The sequence below is a fragment of the Hylobates moloch genome, unplaced genomic scaffold, assembly GCF_009828535.3.
Source record: "Hylobates moloch isolate HMO894 unplaced genomic scaffold, HMol_V3 SCAFFOLD_22, whole genome shotgun sequence".
Classification (NCBI taxonomy): Eukaryota; Metazoa; Chordata; class Mammalia; order Primates; family Hylobatidae; genus Hylobates; species Hylobates moloch.
In genome coordinates this window covers 25,075,323-25,096,241 of record NW_026652297.1, presented here as the reverse complement: position 1 = coordinate 25,096,241, position 20,919 = coordinate 25,075,323, and the positions used below count along the sequence as shown (strand labels likewise).

The window sequence follows — 20,919 nt, the reverse complement described above, 5'->3', positions numbered from 1 at the left end:
TTAGAAATAGATAATCAGTGCCGCGAAGAAAAGTCAGCATGGAGACAAAAGGTCTCTCAGCAAGGCAATCTTTACTTTCTGCAGAAAGGGTGCTCAATCGCAGATGGAACAATGGTGAGAGAGATCCTGGCTCTGCTACCTGTTAGCTGTGTGACATCAGGCAAGTCACTTGGCCTCTCTGAGCCTCAATTTTCTCATTTGTAAAATGTGTTGTGCCTCATATAGAATTTTTATGAAAATTACATGGCCAGTAGAAGTAAAAGCACATGAAGCATAGTAGAAGCTCAGTTAATGTTAGTCTCACCCTCTTCCCCTCAGTTCCAAAGGGAGGAAACCAGGCATGAGACTGAGTTGCCTGTGTGGGAGGGTCATGAGTGCTTGGTAGAGGCAGGTGTCCAGGGGGTCAGGGAGGGACAACTTTAGGGTCAGGTGGTGCTGCCTGTGGAGCTACCTCCTTACCCTCTTATCTTCTTACTCTGGCAAAGGGAGATGGTTTAACTGGAAACAGTATGGGAAGGAATCATTTGTACCTTGATCACTCTGGATCTCCATCTATGTGGTCAATCTGACTACGTTAAAATAGATTGAAAGCCTATGAAGTTATGTAGAACGGGCGGCTGTGATACCATTCAGTGTCCTGAGGTCAGGACTTAGCGCTGAAAGTGGGTGTCGTGCTCAGATTGGCTTATGCCAGATGTGGTGCAGGAGTGGAGGAGTGTACATTGGCTGTACAGAAATGGGGTTATTCTCCTTTCCTTTCTTCCTTCCTCCTTCCTCTTGCTTCAAAGCCAATGTCTTTCCCATCTGGATCATTTTCTGGATTATGTAGCACGTAAGGTCAGGAAAGGGAGAGAAAGAAAAACAAATAAAATGAAACTTCTCTCTTAGTTCACTTTATGGGGGTTGTACACGTGGGAGAGGACATAGATCCGGCTGAGTCTCACATAGGAAAACGCAGAAGTCAAGTTAAAGAGTCTAATTCTGCACTGGAAAATTGGAGAAATAGTTATTCTGCCTAAACAGCATTAAACAAGATGGGGGCAGCCTGGGTGGGCTGAGATGAAGATGCTGGTGTTTTGGACACACATTCCCTACCAGGAACACATATACGAGTCCTCCTACGTGAAACAGGCAGGCTGGCATTTAATGATTTAATGTACCTTCCAGGAGAGCTCCGCATTGCCTTCCTTCTCCTCTTTGTCTTTTTCTTTCTTTAAGTGGAGGAAACTTTTCCCTGTTAATGGTGTGGCCCAGGCAGCTGAGACACACAGCTATTAGGGCTCAGATCTGATGTTAAAAGCTGCATCGTCAAAAGTCCAGCAATTTCTCCATTCCCGCACCCAAGTCCTAAGCAGGCCCGACCCTGCTTAGCTTCCGAGATGAGATGACATCCGGCCTGTTCAGGGTGGTAAGGCCATAGACAGTTTCTCCATTCTAACCTGTTGGTGTCTGCGGTGGAGAAGGCAGTGTCTCCACCAACACGGGGCTCGCATGGCTTGTAGGAATGCCCAGGAGAGGGGATTCTGAGTTTGTTACTTGTGTCAGTTCAGTTGAGAGCTGTCTGGTTCTAGGACCAGGAGTGCTCCAGGAGATATCAAAGAGCTGCCTGGAACCAGGGAGCCCTGGGACTTCCCCCCAGGCAGTCTCGGCCCTCCCTCTCAAAATTACGCACTGGTGGGAACCTCCCACCTGTGGGATTGAGACACTGAGTTCAAAGGGCTGCCCTCTGCACAGCCCCAGGAACAGCTATTAAACTCCCACTTGACCTTGCTTCGGGGAGTCAGGAGCTGATGAGAGATGGGGAGCTTGTTAAACTCAGGCAGCCTGGAATTAGGCCTCACTCGCATTGGTATAAAATGCTTTTAGGGAAGCCTGCCAAGAGTTGAAAATCATGGTGCTGCGATAGGGTCCCTGCTCAATAAGCCTCCACCCAGGAGGGTCTTAGGGAGGTCCCAGGACAGGAGACAAGAGGAAATGGCAACACAAACCCAGAGCCCTCCCTGCTTTCCTGCCAGCAGCTGAGAACTGTGCTCCATTGCCTGACCCCTGAGCAGTTGAGGGACCAGGAGGTGGGTGGGGATCTTCTGGCAGCTGCCAATTGTGGATGTGGTTTCATTGCAGTGCTGGTCTCAGGGTCTCGCCCAGACCTGAGCTTCTGAGGGAGCAGGTCAGAACTCCGCAGGAGGAAGTGGCAGGAGGACCCCCACAATCAGCCACCTGTCTGCCTGGCCCACTTTCTCCTAAGGATCAGGGAAGGCTCAGCCTTTGCAGGCAAATCTGTTACATCCATACCCAATGAGAGAAGGATGCCTCCAGAGGGGAGGGTCTGTCCTCAGGAAATTTTTCATCTGTTGGTTAGATCGGTGACTTCCAAGCACTTTAAGAGCAATTCCTGCAAACAATTGATACATGATTACAAATCTGTTTCCCTAAATCTAATCTTTAAAGGCCCCAAATGGAATTGTTGTGAGTTCTTTAGATAAGGAGCCAGAAGAAATAGAGCCCATGGCCCTGTGAAGTTGGAAACAAATGTAAAAAGAGTTTGAGCCCCAGCAATCCCACTGTGTCTTAGGTCACCAAGTCCTATATGTCTTTAAAAAAAAAAAACAAAACAAACAAAACAACAACAAAAAAAAACAGCTGCTATTTTTAAGCTCTTAATTATATCCTTCTTTTACAAATAAAATTTTACTCAATACTTACCAAAACCCTATGAGGTGGGTACTACCCGTAGCTCCAGTTTACAGACAAGGAAATGGATGCAGTGGCCTAAGACTTGGGGAAAGAGGATTAAATGAAGGGATTACCTGAACCCAGAGGGGAGGGTTGGAAGACGCAGGGGAGGCAGAGGAGGGGCAGGGTTGAGGGCAGAGTTGGGGTGAGTTCTAGAGGAGCAGGGGAGCTGTGGGGACAGGGGTGCCAGGGGCCCCAGTGGTGGGAGAGCCATGTGCTCCAAGCCTGTGTGTGTGTATTGCTGGACTGCTGTTGACCGCAACCTAGGTTTGAAGCCAGGTACTGCCACTGGCCAGATATAAAACCTGAGGCATCATTTTTTTGCATCCATCATTTGGGGTAGTAACAGTGCCCCTCTCGGGGGGTTGGGGTGAGCCATGCACCAGATCATGTGTGTGTCGTACATAGTCCCATACCTAGTGCACAGGACACACGCAGTGAATGGAAGCCCAGGAGGAAGCTGTGTCCTCCCTGCCCTGAACTGGGCACTGCTGTTTCCACTTGGGCATCACCTCTGGCCAGAGGTGATGGCGGGGGAGGGAGGCTGTCTCCAGGCAGCTTCTCCTGAGCAGTGGCCACCCACTTCCTGAGACGTGGGATGCTGGCAGTCAGCCTTTGCAGAGGCTCCTGACAACATCCAGGTCTTGATTCTGCAGCGAGGCGGTGATTTCAGAATCCCCCAGCTGTGTGGGGGAGGGAGGGAGACAGTGGGAAGACAAGCTCTGCTCGGCTGAGCTAACAACACCAGGAAAGGTTCACTCCTCTTTGAGAAGGAGAAGGAGCTTGTAAGGCTGAGACGGAGCAGGAGACAGGATTGCATCTGGGGCAGGGAGAGGCAGGAGGTGGGGGCTGGGCAGACCCACAGTCGGGATTCCCCACTCCCAGCAAAGGAGTGGAGGACCCCACCCTCTGCCTGGGGGTTGCCCATCTGCAGGTGGGCTGGCCTAGAGAAGGGGAAGAAGCCGGGCAGCATTTTTTGTTTTTGTTTTTGGCTGGAGTGCTTTGGCGCGATTTGCTCACTGCAACCTCTACCTCCCGGGCTCAAGCAATTCTCCTGCCTCAGCCCCCCAAGTAGCTAGGATTACAGGCCTGTGCCACTATGCTTGGCTAATTTTGTATTTTCAGTAGAGATGGGGTTGCACCATGTTGGTCAGGCTAGTCTCGAACTCCTGATCTCAGGTAATCCACCTGCCTCAGCCTTCCAAAGTGCTGGGATTATAGGCCTGAGCCACCATGCCTGGGCCCGGGCAGCAGCATTCTTTCTCCCCTTCACTCACTCACTCTTCTTTCTCTGGACTGAGTTCTGGGAGCATTGCTGTAACCTCCCTGCCCTGAAGACGGCACAGATTCTGCAGAGGAGCAAGGCAGGGTTAACAGCCAGGGCAAGCTCATAGACCCTCTGTAGAGCCAGGAAGGGAAAGAGTAGAGGGTGGGTGCGAAAGAAGAACGAGGTGGGCAAGAGTTTACATTTTATTCTCACCTTTTACTTCTTGCTGAGCATCTGCTGAGCAGCAGTGTCCAGCCCTGTGCTAACAGCAAAGATGTGGGAGTTTAGATTCCCTGCCTTCCAGGGCGCAAAGCTCCAGTGAGGAGCTGGGCCCCGTGAAAGGGTGGACTTTACTCCACCTACAGTCAGGAGATGGTGTTTAGCAACTCACATAGTTGGGCTTGAATTCTAGCTCTGCCCCTTATTTCCAAGTGACTGGCACTGAACACCTTTCTTGTCCTCTCTGAGACATGTTTCCTGATTGGTAAATTGGGCAGAAAGAACCACCTTGGGCCGGGCGTGGTGGCTCACGCTTGTAATCCCAGCACTTTGGGAGGCCGAGGCGGGCAGATCACGAGGTCAGGAGATCGAGACCACAGGTGAAACCCCGTCTCTACTAAAAATACAAAAAAATTAGCCGGGCGTGGTAGTGGGCGCCTGTAGTCCCAGCTACTCGGAGAGGCTGAGGCAGGAGAATGGCGTGAACCCGGGAGGCGGAGCTTGCAGTGAGCCGAGATCGTGCCACTGCACTCCAGTCTGGGTGACAGAGCGAGACTCCGTCTCAAAAAAAAAAAAAAAAAAGAACCACCCTGTAGAATTATTGTGATAATCTTTTAAAATCAATGTATTGAAGTATAATATACATGCAGAGGTGTGCACAAACCATAGGTGAACAAATAGACAAGTTTGCAAATTTTTCATATAAATAGAAGCCTAGTCAAGAGAGAACATTCAAAGTACCCCCCGGAAACCCCTTGTCTTCCTCTGCTGATCCCTGCTGCTCCCCATCCTGACACCATAATTTTTACCTCTTTTTAAACATCTTACTGAATGGAATTGCACAGAACGTGTCCTTTGTGAAACTGGTCCATGTTGTGATTGTAGCAGCAGTGCTGTCATTCGTGCCCGTTGCTCCCTGGGATCCACTCTACACATGAACCCCAGCCCATTCATTCTACTGTGCATTGGCATTTAGGTCTCCAGATATTCTGAGTTGGGGACTCTTACGCACAAAACTGCTAGGTCTTTAAGTGAACACACGTGGCCACTTCTGCCAGGTGTACATCTACGAGTGGGATTGCTGGGCTTATGTTCAACTTGGATAGACACAGCCAAACATTTTCATAGTGTGGCTGAGCATGTCTGCACTCCCTCCAGTGGTGTATGAGAGTTTCACTTGCTTCACATCCTCACCAGCACTTGGTATTATCAGACTTTTTCATTTTACCATTGAATAGCGGCCTAGCGGTAGGGATTTAATTATGATTTTAACTTACATTTTCCTAATCAGTACTCACAGTGAGTACCTTTTTATATATTCTTGTCCATTAGCACGTCCTAGCCTGTTCAAATCTTTTGCTCATTTTAAATTTGGTTTCTCTTTTTCTATTAGAGATTTATGAGAATTGTTTTCTATGTTCTGATATGAGTTTTTTGTCAGGTGTGTGTATTGTAGATATCTCCTTCTATTCTATGGCATGCCTTTTCATTCCAAGTTGACAGCTTTGATGAAGAGAAGTTCTTGATTTATTAATATTTTTCCTCTAGAATAGTGCTTTTTTAATGACCTGGCCAATAAATTTTTGCCTATCCAAAGGTCAAGAAGATATTATCCTTGGTTTTCTTCTAGACGCTTTAGGGTGTTACCTTTTGCATTTATATCTACAATCATCTGGAAATATTCGTGTGTGGTAGGAAGTGGGAGTCAATATTTACTTTTTCCTAAATGGATACTAGTTGACCCAGCCGCATTTTTTTTTCTCACTGCCCTGTCATGTCTCCTTTTTCATAAATCAAGTGATCTTATACATTTGGGTTTGTTTCTGAATTCTATTTAGTTCCATTGGTCAATTTATTTACCTGTATCAATACCACATTGCTTTAGTTACTGTTAAGTCTTGCTGTCTGCTGACATACACCCTCCAGCTTAGTTCTTTACCAAATGGTCTTGATTATTCTTGCCCCTTTGCATTTTAGTATCTAAGCTGCTAGGATGTTGATTGTGATTGTATTGTCACTAGGTCAACGTGCATAAAATGTAAATCTTTAGATCATCAAGTCTGTGACCCATGAACCTGGCATATCTCTGCATTAATATAGATTTTCCTTAATTTATCACAATAATACGTTAGAGTTTTCGGTGTAGAGGTCGTACACAACTTCGGTTATATTCATTCCCAAGCATACACATTTTGTAAATTATGTTTTTCAATGTCTTTTTTGATTTATTTGTTGCTGGTATATGGAAGTTCAGTTGGTTTTTGTATATTAATTTATTGTGAGAAGTAAATGAGATTATGGGTAAGCCCCAGAGACATAGTGGGGCTCACTAACTCGTATCTGCAAATGGAAGAACTGAGGCAGGTCGGGGTGGCAGGCTCAGTCCTAAAGGATATGGCCAGTGAAGGAAGGCATCAAGGTGTGGAAGTTGATGAGCTCACAAGGGCAGGATTTTCCTGATGAGTAAAGGAGGGAGAATCTCTACGGAGGGAAACAATGTGAGAACCACAAGAAAGCCATCTTGCAAAGACTTGAATGGATGGGAATGTTGGTACTGCACTTTAGAGTTTGTAAAGCCCTTTGCATCCATTGTATCATTGATCCTCACTGTGTGCCTATGAGGTCACCACCTGTGAGCTCTTTATGTCATTTTCAGAGATAAGGAACTGGGCTCAGAGAGTAAAGAGGCTCGGCCGGCCGAGTTCTCCCCATGAGGAAGTAGTTGTAAGATCAGTTTCGATCACAGCCTTTTCATTTCACCACTTAATGGAGAGGTTTTCTAAGACTATTGGATGGGAGCATGGGTCTTGATAAGATAGGCTATGGGAGAGGGAAAGGTTATCAGGCAGATAAGTGACCCAAGTGTTGAAATCTGTGTTTAGAATGACCTTTGTATAGAATGGGTTGGAGACAGAAGAGGTAAGCCGGCCGCCTTGGGGGTTGTCATTACATGCTAGGCATGAGATGATGCAGGCCCCAAGGTAGGGAGCAGAGAGGGTGAAAATGAGCAAATGCAGAGGGGAGAACCACAGAGTGTGGCCTGGCCTGGTACCCCGAGGTCAGGTCTACAGGTCTCCACGGACAATGTACATGTACGAGTGAAGAACACTCTCTTGGGCTTTTGGTTCTTAACACTCTCTCCATTAAAAAAAAAAAGTGAAATGTGCATGCCTTTACCTTCTCTTAGCTAATCTTGTGATTAAAACAAAAACAAACAATAAGCTCCTTGTTTCTCATCCTCTGTTCTGATGGCTGCGGGCTCCCAGCTCTTATTCCACAGTGACCTGGTTATCTTCAGAAGGGCAGCTGTGTTCTGGTCTCCCAGAGATGGTCTGCCTTGGCTGTGCTCATCCTGTTGGCCCAGTCCTTCATCCAGTGACTCCCTTTTAAATGGCCCTGGCATGGCCGGTGCTTCTTCAACATGAGGCTGAACTTGCTGGTGGGCATTTGCCAACAATCCTTTCTTTCTTCTCAAAGTGTGTTTGTTTGCTGATCCAGCCAGAGCCTCTCAGTCGGGAAGAGCGGTTATGAAGCTACCCATGGGGAGATGATGAAAGGAAGCCCCAGAGAGAATGACTCACTCAAGACCACACAACTAGTCAATGGCCCAGCAGAGCAAGTTCAAGTCCAGGATGCCTGACCTCCAGTCCATTGTCATTTCTACTCCACCATCAAGAAAGAGGGGTTGGAGCATCTATTGCTTGGGCAACCCTGAGATTTCCTGTATTCAGTTGGTTTTGCCTCTGGCGGAAGCCTGATTTGCTGACTTGGAAGATTTCCATTGATCCTAGGCCTGAAGGAATAGAGAGGCCTGGATTTGGGCAGGCAGGATGTTGTAGTTGTTTAGGCCAGATGTGCAGTGACCACAGCTGGTTACTCTCTCCTTTGTGACCTGAAGTTGCAGCTTCTTCTGCAGCCAGAAGAAGCCAGTTGCAGACCCTGAGTCCCTCCATCCTGCACTCCAGCCAAGCTGACATCTCAGCAGTGTGTCTCACACTCTCTCCTTGCTGGTAGGAGCTGCTACTCTACATAACTCATATTCCCTCCTCTAGAATGGACCATCTGTCTCCCCAGAACAACCAGGTGTGGAGGAAGAACTGAAGTAGAAACGGGCTGTCTGCTTGGAAATGGCTCTCCGTGTAAACTGCTGAAATTGCATCCCTCTCCGTGTTTCCAGAACAGACTCCAGTCTGTTCGGGCTGCTATAAAAAAAATACCATGAACGAGGTAGCAAATAGGCAGCAGAAATGTATTTCTCACAGTTCTGGAGGCTGAGAAGTCCAAGATCAAGGTGCCAGCAGATTCAGTGTCTGGTGAGGGCCCACTTTCTGGTTCATAGCGGGTGCCTTCTTGCTATGTCTTCAGATGGTGGAAGGGACAAGGTAGTTCTCTGAGGACACTCATCCCATTTATGAGGGCTCCACCCTCGTGACCTAATCACCTCCCAAAGGCCCTACCTCCTAATACCATCACATTGGTCACTAAGTTTCCACATATGTATTTTTGGGGGACACAAACATTCAGACCATAGTGAGCTACTGAACATCCCTTTCCCATGAGACAGTTCCAGAACACATCTGAGCATCCATGAAATGTCTTCTTTTCAGCCCTGACCAGTGAAGCCACTGGGGAGATCACTGGGTGGGGATACCTTCTCCAGAGCTCTTCTCAGGCCCAGTCAGGCTCCATCCATCCCACTTCTGAGTCCCCAGGGATGCTCCATGGTACATGAGGATGGAAGAGAAAGTGTCCTATTTTATTCTATTCTATTCAAAGAATTCTATTCTTGAAATATCCAGTGGGACCAACATGTATGAGTATCTACTACTATATGCTAGACATCATCAGACAACTCCCATGCACTATCACATCCTCTCATCTTTAAAATCCCAGGGTGTAAAGATCAGTGATTTTTAACTGAGAAAGATTTTGCCCCCTACCCACCCACCTAACGAATATTTGGCAATGTCTAGAGACATTTTTAAAGGTCACTACTGGTGGAAGAGGGGAGTGAGTGCAACTGGCACATAGTATGTAGGGGCCAGGAATGCTGCTAAATGTCCTGCCACACACAGGACAGCCCCTTACAAGAGAGAATTACCTAGCCTTTGTCAATAATGCCAAGGTGGAGAAGCCCAAGCACAACTTAAATGCGAAAGGAAAAACTACAGTTCAAAGCAATTAGGTAGCAGTTCTTACAGCTAGTCAAGAAGGAGCTGTGTTACAGTCCTTATCTGTTTGACCTTAGAGCCTATGCTTTTTTGGTTACCAAATGCTCCTGGTGCTCAGAAGCAACTGCCCCGAGGTCATATCTGTCATATCTGTGAGATAACTCGTTCTATTGTTTTCCACATGGCCAACAAACACCATTCTGCATCTGCCAGATCAGAGGCCCAGCAGGCTCAGAGAGCAGCTGCTCAGAGGCAAGCCTTTCCCATCAGTGCTCTGGAGGGCTACAGAGGCATGAGCCACCACCTCTTCCTCGCCAAAACTGGAAGTCCCTAATGAGTCATTATGATGTGTGCACATGAAGGGCCTTGTAAGTGCCAGTGAGGGTATTGCCAAGAGCCCCATGGCTGTCAAAGGACTGTGGACCCTCGTGGTGACTAGAGAAGGCCCACTTCATGGAAAGGCAGAGCTAGAGTGAGTCTTGGAAGGTCTGGTGGTGGGATTGCAGTACTCAGAGGAGAAGTTCAGGTCCTAACATCAGAGAGAAAGGAGCCTGTTCCTGAAGGTCAGGGCGTGGCCAGGGGCTATACTTTGGGGGGCTGGTAGCAGAATCAACTATAATGATAGCTCCATCCTTCCACCAACTCTTTTCTCTCTTATCTCCTGTATTAGTCCATTTATTTTTTCATTGCTATAAAAGAATACCTGAGATTGGGTAATTTATAAAACCACAGTTCTGCTGGTTACACAAGCATGGCCCCAGCATCTGCTCAGCTCTGGTGAGGCCTCAGGAAGCTTTTATCCATGGTGCAAGGCGAAGGGGGAACAGACATATCACATGGTAATAGAGGGAACAAGAGAGAGAGGAGGAGGTGCCAGCCTCTTTTCAACAACCAGCTCTTGTGCAAACGAATTCAGCAAGAACTCACTCATGACTGTGAGGAGGGCACTCAGCCATTCTTTTTTTTTTTTCTTTTTTTTTTTGAGACAGAGTTTCACTCTTGTTGCCCAGGCTGGAGTACAATGGTGCGATCTCGGCTCACTGCAACTTCTGCCTCAGGTGCAAGCGATTCTCCTGCCTCAGCCTTCCGAGTAGCTGGGATTACAGCTGCCCACCACAATGCTCAGCTAATTTTTTTTTTTTTTGTATTTTTAGTAGAGATGGGGTTTCACCATGTTGGCCAGGCTGGTCTTGAACTCCTGACCTCAGGTGATCCGCCCACCTCGGCCTCCCAAAGTGTTGGGATTACAGGCGTGAGCCACCGTGTCCAGCCCACTAAGCCATTCTTGAGGGATCCACCCCGTGACCTAAACACCTCCCACCAGGCCTCACCTCCACCCTTAGAGATCAAATTTCAACATGAGATTTGGAGGGGACAAACATCCAAATGATATCCTCTCCCATCTCACAATCTTACCCTTGTCCTGCTTCTGTAATGATTTTCTTCAAACATCTCGTTAACCACTACGTTAAAAAATACTGAGTAGACACCGTCTTTGCTGAGTGGCTCAGGGAGAACAACTGTTCTTGCTGCCATTGCAACCACCCAGGTCCTGGGGAATGATTTGAAAGAACAGATAAGCAAAGTGTGAGCTGCAGATCATAGGCATAGACCTGGCTGGTTAGAGAAGAATTCAGCCTAGAGAGGAGGTAGAAGGTAAGTGTGGGAGGTACTTGTGAGCAGTATTTTAGAGAGCCTTGAATGCCAGGCTAATGTCCAGGTGGAAGGTAGGGAGTGCAGCTCCCAGAACTGGCTGGATCTAGGGAGGAAGGATGGGAGGAGGAGAGCTGTGTCTGTCTGGAGTGATGTCGCTGACAGTGCTTTAAGGAAGGGAAATGTTAGGACTACCCTGCCCCTTCCTCCCTCCCTGCTCTGCTGTGCCCACCAATTCTCCTGGTACTTCTTGAAATAACATTAGCGCAATCGACTCCCCAGCTATTAAAGGGGAAGGCAGTTCCACATTCAGGCGGTGCTGCTTTTTATTTCAAGTGTTCTCACTGCTAATGGGACATGGGGTCTGAACACATGTGCACGCGCCTCCGTGCATGTGGCAGTGGGAGGAATTATCCCCATGAATGTCAATGAATGGGCAGGGACAATGAGGTACAGTGAATGAGCAAGTTGTAAGGGGGCCTTTCACAGAGGCCTGAATGACAAGTGAACTCTGAGGAAGACTGCCAGCAGGAACACGAGCCACATCCAGAGAATGAGAGAGGACTGTTATGCCTGACAAAGCCAGGCTGCGGGAAGAGCCAAAGTCCTTCCAATTAGCACTATTACTGGGCAGATGAAAGCAGAAGGAAGGGTGCACCCTTATTGTGGGCTACTGTAAGAAGATCAGGGCTGATTCTTCGAAAGAAAGAACTGAGAAAACGAGGGAAATCCAGCCTCATCTGGGGTTGGGGTGGTGCCTAAGGGAATAAGAGCACTTTCACTGTCTCCTGTGTAGGAGGATGGTATAAGGGCTCCTTCGCCTCTCTTTTCTCGGTCAGTAGCAATTCTACTTCTTGGGATGGAAGTGAAATCAGGAAAAGAAAATTCACTGGCAATTTCAGCAATTTTTTTTTTTTTTTTTTTTTGAGACAGGGTTTCTCTCTGTCGCCCAGAGATCATGGCTAACTGCAGCCTCAACCTCCTGGGCTCAGGTGATCCTCCCACCTCAGCCTCCTGAGTAGCTGGGACTACGGGCATGTGCTACCATGCCCAGCTTATTTGTTTGTTTGTTTTTATTAGATTTGGGGTCTCACCATGTTTCCCAGGCTGATCTCAAACTCCTGAATTCAAGCGATCTGCTCACCTTGGCCTCCCAAAGTGCTGGTATTATAGGCATAAACTACCATGCTCAGCCTCTTTTTTTTTTTTTTTTTTTTTTGAAACAGGGTCTTGCTCCATCACCCAGGCTGGAGCTCACTGCAGCGTGGAACTCCTGGACTTAAGCGATCCTCCCACCTCAGCCTCCCAAGTAGCTGGGACTTCAGGTGCATGGCACCACGCCCAGCTGATTTTTAAATTTTTTGTAGACATGGGGGTCTCACTATGTCACCCGGCTGGTCTCGAACCCCTGGCCTCAGGCAATTCTCTCAATTCAGCCTTCCAAAGTCCAGCAATGTCTGAGGCAAATAGCTAGGTGTCTGCTATTTTTTATTTTCCTGTCACCAGCCCACTAACACGTCTTTCAACTTCTTTGAGCCTCTCTGATTTCCCTCCCTCCTTCCTTGGATGGCTGTTTAGCTGGGTAAATAGAGACAAAACAATGTTAGTCTTCAAAGAAGCCCAAAGACTAGTAGAGGGGATAGACAGATAAAGAAGAGGCTACTTCAGAAACAGAATGAAATCAATGCTCTAAGAGTTTCAGTCTGCCATTGTACAATGACAGACAAGGCAGCAAGGAAAACGTAGGATGGCTTCCTGGAGGAAGGGATATTTGAGCTGGACCTTGAAGGATGGGTTTTCACAGGCAGAAGGCTGGAGATATAGGGGCAAGTTTTGTGAAAGAGATTCTAGGTTGTGCCTATGGCACATGAGAGCATTATGTGCTGAGTGGCATTTGGAAGAAATGGTGAGAAAGCAGTGACAGGTGACAGGACAAACAAAACTGGCAATTGGGGTTGGGACCCAGGGCATAAAGGGTCATGAGTGTACTGCAGGGAGTGAGTACAGATCTCCGAGGAAGGAAATTAAGACAATTATTGGAGAGAGGAGAGGCTGGAAAAGAACCTGAAGCTGTCAAGTCTGTGTTTTAGAAAGGCAATGCCTAGTTGCTGCAATGTGGAAGATCTATTTGAGCTAGGAGAGAACTAAGGCAGAAGGTCCATTCATTCATTCATCTGATGAATATGTATTGAGCTCCATATTAGCAGCGGCAAATCCATCCAGGCCTGCAGCAACCCCAGTTCTTGCCTCCTCAGAAGAAAGAATTAGAGGAGGTATAAGGCAGAGTGAGAAACTGAGGCAAGTTTTAGAGTAGGAATGAAAGTGTATTAAAAAGTGTCAGGGCAGGAATGAAATGTAGTGAAGTACCCTTGTAAGAGAGCCAGGTGGGAGGCTTGAGAGAGTCAAGTGCACGGTTTGACCTTTGACTTGGGGTCTTATGTTGGCATCTTCCCAGGTTGCGTTATTTCCTCCTGATTCTTCCCTTGGGGTGGGCTGTCCACATGCACAGTGGCCTGCCAGCACTTGGGAAGGGCAAATGCTGTGCATGCACTGTGTGTTTATTGAAGTTGTGTGCATGCTCATTTGAGGAATTCTCCCCTTACCTGTCTCGTTCCTAGAGGAAGGTAATATACCAGTTATACCATTTTGCCTCTTAGTGCGCATGCTTGAACCCACACACCCAACTCCTGAGATCTTATCAGGAAGCTGCTGATCACCAGCTTCAGGTGTTTCTGCGTACTGGGAGACTGCCTTTCCCTGGCACCAGCTGTGACCAATTATTATTTTAGAGACACACTGTAACAACCGCCTGACCATCTGATGGTCACCTGACATTCCTGGGTTGGGGACTCTCCTGCCCCGTTCATGCCTGCCAGACTACCTACTGTAACACAACTATGTGCCAGGCACTGTGCTAAGTGATACAGTGGTGAGCAAGACGTTCCAAGGTGCTCATAGTAGATGGGACTGTTTCCACACACATTCTGCTGCTCCCAGCTTCCCTCCAGTCCCAGAGTTCCCAAGCTCTGCACCAAGCTGGAATTGGCGTTAGACACAGCGAGTCCTGCTGGGAAATGGCCAGGGGTCTGACAAATCCTGCTGTTTCGGATCTTGCACCAGATTCTCGGCTCTATGGTCATAGAAACAGAGAAAAGGGTGCTTTTAGGACAGTTTGCCCACCTGGAGTTGCTGGAATTTTCTAACACCCCACCCTACTTCCTCTAACTCATAGACTAGCCTACAAAGTGAAAAATCCACAGTCAAAGGCCCAGTTCTTAAACCATGTCTTGGTTTGTCCTGTTGGAATTAATACCAGCCTTATATACTTGTTACTGGAAAGAGGTCCTAATCCAGTCCCCAAGAGAGGGTTCTTGGACCTTGCTCAAGAAAGAATTCAGGGCAAGTCCATAAAGTGAAAGCAAGTTTACAAAACATAAGAATGGCTACTCCATAGGCAGAGCAGCAGCATGGGCTGTTCAGCTGAATATACTTATAGTTATTTCTTGATTATATGCTAAAAAAGGGGTGTATTATTCATGAGTTTTCTGGGAAAGGGGTGGGTACTTCCCAGAACTGAGGGTTCCTCCCCTTTTTAGACCATATACGGTAACTTCCTGACATTGCCATGGCATTTGTAAACTGTCAAGGCACTGGTGGGATTATCTTTTAGCACGTTAATGCACTATAATTAGCATATCATGAGCAGTGAGCATGACCAGAGGCCACTTTCATCGCCATCTTGGTTTGGTGGGTTTTGGCCAGCTTCTTTACCACAGCCTGTTTCATCAGCAAGGTCTTTATGACCTGTATCTTCTGCCTACTTCCTGTCTCATCCTGTGACTTAGAATGCTTTAACTTCCTGGCAGTGCAGCCCAGTAGGTCTCAGCCTTATTTTACCCAGCCCCTATTCAACATGGAGTTGCTCTGGTTCAAATGCCTCTGACATGCTTACCCTTAATCCTAATGTCCAGTATTGGGAACACCTTTAATAAATATTGAGTGGGAAAAAACAAACCGTTTTCCTCTGATCTAACACCATAACAATTAACCCAGAAGACTTCTATTACCACATATGTGGGGTTTTCCCAACCAACAATAAAACAATCAGCTCAGCAGAGGACCCTCTGATGTCCTCTCATTCAGTTCACTTATGGCACTAACTACCTGGAGATTAATTCACCAGGTTGTTTCAGCGGTACCTCTGACTGGCTATAAATTGGAGTTCCCATGACCCCAGCCTTGGGTTTGATTAATTTGCTAGAGCAGCTCACAGAACTCAGTGAAACACACCTACTGACTGATTGTACAGGATATTACAAAGGACACAGATGAAGAGATGCATAGAGAAAGGCAGCGGAGAAGAGGTGGGGTGCTTCCATGCCCTCTCTGGGCATGCCACCCTCCAAGACCCTCCAGGTGTTCAACTATCCAGAAACTTCCTGAGCCTTGTCCTTTTGGGTTTTTATGGAGGCTACATTGCATAGGCATGATTGATTAAGCCATTGGCCATTGGTGATCAACTTAACCTTCAGCCCCTCTATCATCCCCAGACGTTAGGGGCAGTGGCTGAAAGTCCCAATCATCTAATCCTGCCTTGGTCTTTCTGGTGACCTGCCCTATTCTGAAGCTACCAGCCGTCAGTCAACCATTAGCATACAAAAAAAAAAAAAATCACTTTGGAGACTCTAAGGATTTTAGGATGCCAGGAAAGGGGGTCAAAGACCAAATAGATATTTTATAATATCATAGTCATCCATTCATTAAACCAGCGTATCTTAAAATGAATCTATCCCAGGATTATATTATTTCTTGATAACCTAAAGGCCTCTTAAACATTTTCTTTCTTTCTTTATTTTTTGGAAGTAGTTATAATGGGGGAGTAGCTAGGGGGCTACTAGCTTTATAGATTTCTCCTCCCATTAAAATGTGCTCCAGTCCCAAAAAGCTGCCTTCATTTCTGCAGGCTACACCATTTCTTCCACCCATGTTGAAATGCACTCAACCACATACCTCCTTGCTTGCAGCTAAGCCCTGACTCCTTTTAGTTAATAACAGCTCACCCCGGCATGTGACATCTGCAAAAAAGAAATCCGATCCTCATAACCAGCAGCTATGATACAGTCGCTGCATTCAGCTCCCACTGCTGTCCTTGCCCTGCACCCTCATCCTTCCCCACAGGGCCCCTTCTCTCTGCCCAGTCACTCATTTACATCACAATGGAGGTTCTTTCCGGAGTCCCAGTCTTACCCCTCCCTCTGCTGCTAGGACTGGACCCACCAGCACTTTCCATCTTCCTCGTCCTTCCTTGTTTCCTTCTCTTTCTCCTCTCCTACCCCTAAATTGCCCCTTACCCTTTAGGATTCCCTCACCTATGTCTTCTTAGACTTTTCCTCCTGCTTAGGCCCTTCCCCAACTCCCAGCCCACCTCTCTCTGGGGTCTGCAGGAAAGCTTCTCCCAGGTGGGGGAAGTAAGGCTGGAAGCTAACCCATATGCACAATTCTTTTTTTTTTTTTTTTTTTTTTTTTAGATGAAGTCTTATTCTGTTGCCCAGGCTGGAGTGCAGTGGCAAGATCTCGGCTCACTGCAACCTCTGCCTCCCGGGTTCAAGCAATTCTCCTGCCTCAGCATCCCAAGTAGCTGGGATTACAGGTGCCCGCCACCACACCCAGCTAATTTTTGTATTTTTAGTAGAGATGGCGTTTCACCATGTTGGCCAGGCTGGTCTCGAATTCCTGACCTCAGGTGATCCACCCGCCTCAGTCTCCCAAACTGCTGGGATTACAGGACTGAGCCATGGCGCCCAACCATAATTCTTTCTGTCCCCAGTTAATGCCTTATCCATCTCTTCCACACACATTAGTCTCTGTCCCCCACCCACTGCCCTTCAGAGACTTCCCTCCAGGAAGCCAAGATCACACTCCTGAGAGGTAATCCCATTGAGACACACAGACACACACACACACACACACACACAACACACACACACACACACACACACAGTCTCATGGCAGCCACTCTATCTTTGTTTTTGATCACAGCGCTCCAGGGAGCCCACTCAGTGAGGGTCCAAGGGTTAGGTCAAAGGGTCACTGAAAACTAATTCAATCTTCTTTTGTACAAATCCTAACTTCCAGTTTAGATGGGGCCGCCAACGCATCCCGCTTTACTAGGACTTTCCTGGTGATTTAGCACGACATCCCACATCCCAGAAATTCCCACAGTCCCAGGCAGATCAGGACAGTTGGTTGTGCTGTGTCCCAGATTCTTTTCACAAAGTGGAGCTTGGAGTGCAGAAAAGCTCAACACCAAGGGAGTGTTGATGCTGGTACACGCACTTACGCCCCATGGGTTACATTGTCCAGCTGTAATCTTATCTCCACATAAGGGGGGTCTAACACTCAGGCCCACAGACTCCAACACGCCCACAGCCTTGGACCCAATGCTCAGGCCACAGTGCCACTGAGGCATGAGTGCCCACATGGAGAAGCCTCCATCACACACCGGGATGGAGATGATTGCCGCTATGCTCCAAGCTACCTAGTGTATTCCAAGGGGTTCCCTAAGATGAGGAGAAGGGATGAAAAGTTCGTAAACACCCACTGTGTAGAGTGTTTTATGGTGTTGCAGTTGGGAAAGGGTAGCTGGTAGAACCTAGGCACCATAAAATAAAGTATGATGCATAAACACACGCTTATTCATTCATTCAACAAACAAGCACTGAGTCTTGGGCCAGAAGGTACTGTGCTCGAAGCTGGGAGTACAGTGTTGGGTGAAAGACAGTGTTGCCATCTACTGAGAAAGAGCTCAAAGTAGAGAGCAGCTGTGCTACAGAGTGATTAATGCCCACTGTAAGAACACACAGAAGGGGCCTCACAGACACAGGAAGGCTTCATAGCGGAAGAGTGCCTTCTGAGCAAAGTCCCAGGGGCTTTGGGCCTAGAGAGCAGCGTGAGAAAACCTAGGGCAGGGTCCGAGGGAGAAAATGACAGATGTACAAACTCCAGTCTCAGAATAGATGGAGGGCAGGACTGGGGAGGGGAGGGGAGGAAGTGGTGGCGGATGACATGAAGATACAAAGATACACAAAGTCCCAGTCATGAAGGCCTTCTCTGCCATGTTAGGACATTTGGGCTTTATTTTTGGGGCAATAGGGTAGCCTTGGGAGAGCTAGGGAAAAAAAAACAAATATAACAGGTCTATTAATTTCCCAAGGGAACTATGATAGCAACTTAGACTAAGACAGTGGCTATGGAATTGCAGGGAAATGCTGGTTTTGAGGAAAAGCAATAGTGAGACAGGGCTTGGTGGCTGGTCAGATGTAGAGTGAGGGCTGAGTGGGAATCAAAAGTTCCTGGTTTGCTTAGGTTTCTTGGGACCGGTTTCTGGCTTGATCACAGTTGTGCTATTCACTAACACTGGCATTCCAGAAGGAGGGGCACGCTGAAGGCAGATGGATCCTGGCAAGGAAGAGAGAATGAAGAATTCCACTGTGGATGTGCGAGGGTGAGATGTGGCCCCTCCGAGGGAAGAGCAGTTGGATGTTTAGGGCAGGAGCTCAGGGGAGAGGATTTGGCTGCAGATAACGATCTAAAAATCATCCCCATGTGGATGCAGCTGAAGCTGTGCAGAAGGAGCAGAGGTCAGGGTCTCAGATGCAGCCTGAAAAGCATCCACATTTAGAGAATGAAAGAGGTAAAGGTGACAGAGAAGGACAGGCTGGGCAACAGGAGGAAAGCCAGGCAATCACGGTATCGCATAAGCCAAGGAAGCAGTGTTTCGAAAAACACGGACTGAAAAAGAAAGAGACAGAGCCGCTGAGAGGTCAAGTTTGCTAACTATTGGGAAGGTCCATTGGATTTAGCAACATCCCGGAGGGCAGTTCTAGTGGATTGGTGGGGACAGAAACCAGGGCCTCTGTGGATTGAAGAGCCAATGAGAAATGATTGAGCAGCAATAGTGAGTATGATGTTCTGTCTCTCTCGAGAAGCTTGGCTGTGAAAAGGAGGAAAGACAGTGGTCCCCGGAGAAGAAAATGGAGCCCAGGAGCTTGTACGTTATTTTTGAATTGGGAGACTTGTGCACGTTTAAATGCTCATGGGAGAGAATAATAGAAAACTGAAAGTGAGAAGGTTGGCGTTGACGAGAGTCACACCATGACTGGAAGGATTAGTCTGAGATGAAGGCAGACTCCTGTTTCATGGTGACAGGCACAGAGGAGGCAGCAGTCATGTCAATTGTAGGCTTATGAGTTCAGGGATTTGAGGGAGTTTCCTCCCAATGATTCTGCTTATCTCTGTATTATAGAGATGAAGTTGTCTGCAGGGAGTGTGGCAGCAGAGGTGGGTACAGGGCTTGGTAAGTGGCAAAGGATTGATAAGACTTGAGAAATGCAAAAGGGAGCAGGAGAAGCGCAGGTCAGCTAGGAGGTCTTGATTCTAGGGTCCCCATAGGCATCTGGGCTCAAAAAGAGTTCCATATCTAGTGGACAAAGGCACCACTTCAAAATACAAAGACCACCCAGCAGGGAAAACCAATGAGGACCTGATCTGGGAAGGGGGGTTGGGCTCAGAAGGGAGAATTGGGCATGAGCAAAGCAACAGGGGAGGAAAAAGGCAAGACAGGCCCTTGAGGGTGGTCAAGGGGCACCAATAAGGTCACTCTGGAGGTCAGATGCAACCCAGAGTATCAGCGACTGCACATCATGGATCAGTCAAGAAGCAGGCCCAGTCATTCTAGCCTGAAATAGTGGGAGATGACCTGGGAAGACAGGTTGGGCTTAGATTGCATCGGACCTTGAATGCCAAGTTGAATGTGTTCATTGTCTGACATGATTCATGACATGATTCTATTAAGGCGGATTCTGTTCTGCTCAGTGCTATGTCTACAGGGCCCTGATGGAGACTGTGCACAATAAATGTTCAAGAAGTACTTGTGAATATCAAAAAAATGCACAGGTGCTCCCAGCAGCTCACCCCTCCAGTGGCTGTTCTTTCTACCTGTCAAAGCTCGTGCTGACACATGTACTGGGAGGTGACCCCCAGCTGCGCCTGCCCCACCAGGCACATCAAGCCAGGCCCCGGCCCTGCTTTCACCTGGCTCGCCTATGGCTAGTCTGTCCAGCAGCCACTGTGCACCCACCAAATCACAGGCAATGGAAATGCATAGTCTTGGGTTTGAATTCTTAACAGAGCATAGGACTGGCATTGCTTTATTCAGACACAGTCAATGAAGGCAAGGGGGAGGGAGAGGCGCTTTTCCACCATCCCTGCACTGGTGAAGCACCCATGGTCAGGGAGGTTGTTCCCGGCAGAGGGAAGAGCAGGTGGGAAAGAACCGAGAGGATGGCAAGCAGGGCCTACAAGTCACTCAGCATCACTGGGGCCAGAAGGGCAAGGAGGTTCAGGAGCAAAGCGGGAGTGACCCTGAGCATCTACAGGTGGCTCTTTGGAGCCTCTTTAAGAACCTCTGGCCTTGCTGGCTGGTCCACTCACCAGGAAGGTTCACGGAGACAGAGGGGGCACAGCTGAGGGACTTAGGTGGCAGCTGGGGGTCAACACTGCAGGAGCCCTGCGCTTCCAACAAGAGGTTAATTATCTCACTGTCAGGGGCTGTGGGGTCCGCAGGCTCCAGGAGAGTGGAAACATGGCCAGATGCTCAACCCAGGCTCAGCGGCTCCTGTGCTAAATGTGAGGCTCTAGTTCACTGAGAAGCCTTGGAGGAGGAGGCAAGGAGCTTGAGGAATCAGGACAGAGGTGACACAGAAGTCAAAATTCCTCAGCCAGACACATCAAAGGGTACCAAGAGAGCTTTAACTCAGGACAGGTAGAGACTCGTTGGGAATGGCCACAGGCTTCCTGGCTTGTGCACACAGAAGC

General features: G+C 48.0%; 1 protein-coding gene and 1 long non-coding RNA gene across 2 annotated transcripts in view; one reads left to right on the top strand and one right to left on the bottom strand.

Moving 5' to 3' along the window:
* LZTS1 (leucine zipper tumor suppressor 1) overlaps nt 1-20,919 on the top strand; it is a 58,610-nt gene that overhangs the window by 12,261 nt on the left and 25,430 nt on the right. The window lies entirely within an intron of this gene.
* On the bottom strand, nt 1,120-16,153 carry LOC116461815 (uncharacterized). The gene is made up of 3 exons (XR_009211652.1): nt 16,054-16,153; nt 2,293-2,392; nt 1,120-1,211 (listed from the first exon to the last, which is right to left on the bottom strand). It is a non-coding gene; the product is annotated as an uncharacterized LOC116461815 (long non-coding RNA).